The 6364-nt window shown below is 32.1% G+C and overlaps 1 protein-coding gene across 1 annotated transcript in view; it reads left to right on the forward strand.

Annotated features, from left to right (window-relative positions):
- LOC125753818 (nischarin-like) overlaps positions 1 to 5449 on the forward strand; it is a 37606-nt gene extending 32157 nt beyond the window's left edge. The window contains exon 3 of the transcript XR_007406416.1: positions 853 to 5449. The gene's annotated coding sequence lies outside the window, so the exon portion shown is untranslated. The remainder of the gene's footprint in view (positions 1 to 852) is intronic.
- The last annotated feature ends 915 nt before the right edge of the window (positions 5450 to 6364 follow it).

Consider the following 6364-nt stretch of genomic DNA (forward strand, 5'->3'; position numbering starts at 1 on the left):
TATTTTCTAAGATTAAAGATAATCATTAATGGGATTTAAAACAGCATGGCAAAGAATTTTTTTAAAAGATTTGTAATAGTTGTATGAGCTTAGACACGAAGGAATTTGTTTTTGCAGTCACTATTGGTAAAATAATAAATCTAATCATTTCATAATTTGGAGAGTGCCTGGATGGTGCAGTCCATTGAGTGCCTGATTCTTGGTTTCAGCTCAGGTTGTGATCTTAGTGTTGTGGGATTGGGCCCCAGTTGGCTCTGAGATTTTCTCTCCCTCCTACTTGTGATCTCTTTCTCTCTCTCTCATAAATAAATAGGTAACACATTCCAGAACTTTTCTAAATTTAAAGCTTATGACCCAGTATTCCTACGATTAGAAATTTGTTCTAAGGAACAGGAGATAGCATGCAAAGATTTATATGCAAGATTTATCTTTACACTCTTGTTTATAACAGAAAATATATAGATCTATCATTTTCTCTCCCATTCCTTGGTCTCTATATTTGTTTTCTAAGTACTAATTTAATTTTCTATAACGTTGCCTCTTAATTAAGATTTTTAAAAATCCAATTGCATTTTTATTAAATCTTACTTTTTTCTAATTCATCTACTTTGAAATTTTGTTCTTTTTTTTTTTTTTTAATTACCTCTCTTTGTCTCACAGATCTGCTCTCTGGCCTTTCTTCCATTATTTTATGGAGATCATTTAAAATACATAGGAGAAGTCCTTTTTAAAAATGTGGTACCACTTGCACTATAACCAATGGAAATCTCTTGGATGTTATGACTGGTGAATGGTAGTCTTCCATAGGTTCCTGTGCTCTTGCTGAGATTAACCATTTTTGCATCTCAAAAGGAACATGTTAAAAGAGGAGTTAGCAGGCTGTGTTCCTGTTGCCGTGCCAGCAGGAAGTACCCTTTGAATGGTGCTATAGACAGCAATCATACCTGTGATGACTCCAGCAGCAATGTGGAAAAACAGGTAAGAAGGATGTTCACGTCTTAGGTAGGGGACTGACTTATGAAGATATAAAAAAAGGAGGGAAAAAAGATAATGAGGGCCCAGACTATACCAATTTGGCATATTCCACAATGGAATTGTGAAAAGAGGCTCAATTTCGGAAATATTTAATTGGTACTAATAACAAAGTGGTTTATTCATGTGGGAATTGAAAGAAAGGACAGGATAAAGAATTTTTCAGAAATATCTACCTTGGATGACTGGCTTAAAGATTAACTGCTAATTGAGACAGGAAATGGAGGAAAATCAGACTTCTTGAGTTTAGACAATTTCAGTTTGGAACTTACTTAGTTTGGGTTTTTAAATGAAAAACAGGTGGAAATGCCAAGTAGACAATCTAAAATTTGGAACTAGATCTCAAGTTTTGGGAGGTGGAGATAAAGATTTGAGCATTATCAATAGATTGTAGTTAAAAACAAAAACAGAACAAAAAAACAAAAACAAAATCTCTGAATCAAATTCCCCTGGAAGAAGGTAGAGCAAGGAGAAAGTTTGAGAAAACAGGAGAACATCAATATTTAAGGAATGGTTAAAAGAAAATCCAGTGAAGGGGGCTAAGAGGGAAAAATTTATGATTAGAAAAAGAACTAGGAGAATATGGTGTTACAAAAGCCAAATTAGGAAAAAAAAATTTTTTTTGAGCTATCCTAATTTAGAGAAAAGAATGGTTAGAAAGTCAAAAGGATAGAGCCATCCCAGGGGGTAAAGATAGAAGAGTGGCCATTAGAGATAGTGATTCTGTCATTAGCAATCTTATAGAGAGCCCAGATCATATGGAATGTACTAGACTGTTGTAGAGGATTGAGTAGTAACAAAAAGATAAGGAAGCTCGGCTTAAAAAGAAAAGGAAGGCAAATCGTTTATTATATATTAAACAGTTCTTTATCTTTTTTCTCTTTAATTGTATGTAAATTTTTATTAACATATAACTTAAGGAAAGTGCACAAATCCTAAGTGTACATTCAGAGAATATTCACAAAGTGAATATGGAACCACTCAGAACCAACATATAAATCCACAAACTACCAGAATTTCAAAGGCCTCTTTTTACATTCCTCTTTTCTCTACCCATCTCCCCTCTTTGCCGAGCATAACTATTAGCTTGACATCTAACACAATAGATCAGCATTATTGTCTCTGTACTTACCTGTCTTTTAAAATAAAATGTAACTAATCTAACATGTTTCAATAACTTAGGATAGTTATAATAATGACAAAGTACAAGAGGGAGTAGCCTTAACCTTATTGGCTTCCATATCCATAGAGCCTGGTGGAGGGCCTGAAGTGTTATAGGTGCTACTAAATTAATTGAATGAAAGGATAGATCCTCATAATCAGTTGCCATGCTACTAATCTTCCTACTCCACAAACGTTCTATGACCTTCTCAGGGCCATTGCAACTGCTTTTGATTGAAATCATTCTCTTACTACTGTGTATGAAAACAAAACAAAACAATGGTGGAAAATGGTAATAAAAATGCTTTATCAAAGTATTAAAACTATTCACTTTTTGCCAATTGAGAGATCTCTTTTAGCTTGCCTGTTCCTTCTGTAAATTGTCACATTCTGTTATTATTTCTAGCTCTGCCACTGCCTCCTAACAACTTTCTTGAATAGCCTGTCAGTTCTGCAACTCGTTAGCAAAATCCCTGACTCATTTTTTTACTTTAGGCTTTTTTATAGCTTTAATAAATGTAACTGTTGTTATTAATAGCAAAATCCTTAAGAACGGGGATTGATTTTATTCCTTAAATCGTAAAGATAAATCCTAAGATCATAGAGTTCTATCTATCGCTCCAAAGATTTATACATTTTTGTCGTAAAATGCATTCATTTGTAGTGAAAAACAGCTGAGTGGAAATCTGATTAAAAAACAACTGTCATTGATTTTGTATGGCTCTGTTAATTGCCTGCCATTCCTTCCACATATTCTCTATTTAATTTGATCTGATACCATTAAAATATTAACCTCAGGGAAATTTACAGGGATTCAAACGTTTAAGATTAAAACCATAAGTTAAAGCTGCTTCTTTGCCCATACTCTCCACGCTTGTTCCTAACAAAAGCAAAGATTAAATGGAATTCTTTCTTGCATTTGGATAGTACATTGAACTTGCTTTGCCTGAACAATATGTCCATTATGACAAAGCACCAAGATTACTTTTATGAATAAGTATAAAGATACAGTTTTTTTTCTTTCTGTTCAAAAAAAGAATTCCAGTCTTTTTTGGGAATAGCTAGGTTGTATTGTCATATCAAAAGCTCATTTGTGAACATAAGGGTCTCTGTTATCAAAAACAAAGCAAAACATTGTTATATAAAGTACAATTTTTGTTATAGTGAGCTATAAGGAGAAAAAAATTCAAATTTGAAATATCTCACAGCTCTAGGAAGAGCAGATTTTTTGAATTGTAAATATTTTATATGAAAGAATACCAACTGGTAGTCCTAGATATTCTAGAGTATTTATTATCTAAACCCTATCTACTTTAATTCACATAGGAAAAAAAAACAGATAAACTGATTATCAAAGCAACTATAGGAACAAATGCCAAGAAATATAAAAGGGAAAGGGGCAGAAAGAACAATTTAGTTGTACCAGAAAGTATGGGCTCAGGATAATGATTGATTTATCATAAATGAGCTTTAATCTTCTAGGCAGCCAAGGTCTTGGGGGTCGATAGGGTTACACAGCTTTTCTTTAAATAATAACAAATATCATACTGGTTAGAAAAACTTCTTCCCTCATTCAACTTTTTAAAAAGTTAATTATGTAGATCTTTGTTGAATGTACAGAACAAAACAATATTTATTTTTTAAAGCAGAGATTTTATAAAAGTTTTTGAAATATTGAGGGCCTTATGGAAGTTTATATTGTACTATATAAGTTGTGTACTTTCAAGACAAATGTATATTTTAGTGTACTAATTGGGCTCTCATTCAATTTTAAACTATCAACATTTAATATCTTTAAACATCTTCACATTTGCAAAATGTTTTTAAAAAGCAAAAATTCAAAGGTAAGGAGTTAAGAAGGGAAGGAGCAAGGAATTGACATAGATATTTATTGAATAATTCATTTTGTTGACTACAGTATCCTTGTAATTTTGGGGTTATCTCTCCTTGGATTTATGATGCATGAAGCTATGAATAACTTAGAAAATTATTCTAAATGATTCAGAATATGTACAGCAACAACAGAACCCATGTTTCCTAATCAGTCTCCTAGTTTTTCCACAGAACAGCCCCTTTTTCTCTTCAAATATGTGGTTTTATAGTAGGTAATAATTTCACATGTTTTTCTCAACACAATAAGCATTTAATATTTACAACATGGGCAAAATGCTAGATGTTTCTTTCTGGAGAAACAGAGACCCTATATCTTATCATTTAACTGCCTTCTTTTTAAAAAACTGCTTTATACATTAATTTGAATATTATTTCTGAGAGAAAAATACTTTATCAGTGAAAGTATAGACAAATAGCAATGTTTTCTTCCTTACATATAATGTTAATTTCCTTGTGGTCCTGCTGTTTCATCATGCATTTTCTACACTTTTCACTTTCATCCCCAGCTGCTAAAACAGAATCTGAGAATACAAGATTCTCAAGTGCAAAACACAGCAGTAGAATAAGAACTGGTACTTATAAACTACCTAGGGTGCTGCAAACTTCTGGCAATTAATTTCAATGAAGTTATTTACAAGGTGCGCCACTGCTAACTTATGCCCAGATGTTTCAGTTGGCAAAATGCAATGGCCACCAATGTAGTCAATTTCAGTAACAATCACTCATTGATGGAATTTTCACACTGAATTCACAGCACCTTCGTAACATTAGAACATGATGTCATCACCTTTTGCCTCATCATAACCGTAAAAATGCCAATACGAGTTGCAACAAATTACTGCAGGCAATTGCTGAGTTCTAGAGATGTTGTAGTGAGCACCTGGGCTGGCTCAGAGTCTAGCAGCTTTCCAAGTTTCGTTACCAGATGTCTGTGGAACAACTGATGTGTGTGTGGAAAACATACACTTTTTTTTCATTTGCATGAACGATTACCAGGTCTTTGGAAGTGGTGGAAACACATGTTTCATGAAAAAAAGTTAGTAATAAGACTTTATTAGGGAAATATTTTTTATGAAAATCAGCATGGTTAGTCTTTAACATCGTGAATTAAATCTGTGTAATTATGTTTATATGCAATTATTTGTTCATATAATAAAATCCATTTTCACAAATTAGGTAAGTGGTACAGTGGATTTTGCCTCTCGGATGAAAAAACAAGAATTTAGGAAGGTTTTATTAATATTAAAATTAAAACTCAGCTATTTAAGTGCCTGATTTTGTTTAATAATTTTGTATATTTTTGGCTAACATTCATTTAATAAGTATGTCTTCCTTTTCTCAAATATCCTACATATTCCTAGAAAAAGAGACTATTTAAAATTGTGTTTGTTTTTGCAATTAATTTAACATAATATTGATTCTCAGTATAATTTTAGAAAAATTGTACTTTGTGATTCAAATAAAAAATATTTTTAGAAGAACACATATCTATGTTATTTCAAAATATATTCTCCAATCATAATGAGAATGTAAATAGGAAGGAAATCATTACTAATTTTTTTCCATGAGTCTATTTCTTCCAGGATTCTTATTTTTAACTCAAGGAAATTAAAATGATAATTTTGAATTTTTTGACAATTGAAATACTACTCCTATTAAAATAAACAGATCTCCTTTTTATTAAAGTCAAACTATTGTGCCCATTGTAATTCACTGTATTTTATAGAAGGACCTGAAATGGACCACATTCTCTTCCCTCTGGGCAACTGCAAGTAGTTGTTAAAACTATTAACAGCTGTCTGGTAACTGTTAGATTCTCAGTGATTTCATTCAGTTCAAAAGAACTCTAAATTTATCCAGGTGTTAAATATATTAAGTCCTGGATAAAATCAAAGGATATTCTATTAGGGATGCCTTTTAGGATTTGATGAATACATTATGTTCACAAAGGCCAAAGTATAGAAAAATATACTTCTGCTATTCACTAAACGAACAGGTAAGTGAATGTTTAAAAAAAAAAAAAAGAAAGAAAAAGAAAAAAAAAGAAAAAGAAAACTTCTGTCTTCTTTAAGAAGCAAATATTTCAACAACTTTACTGAGAAATGAGAATTACACATACCATTAAAACAGACCTGTTCACTATCAGGGTGCAAACTGAATGAAGTGCCAGAAGCAAACACACATTAATAAGCTGGATAGTAATGAAAAACTTCTTTGCAGCTTTAACACTTAGGAGATAGACACACATCACTCTTTGCACCGCTGTGAAGTTCACGGT

This window comes from Canis lupus, chromosome 27, assembly GCF_003254725.2.
Source record: "Canis lupus dingo isolate Sandy chromosome 27, ASM325472v2, whole genome shotgun sequence".
NCBI lineage: Eukaryota > Metazoa > Chordata > Mammalia > Carnivora > Canidae > Canis > Canis lupus.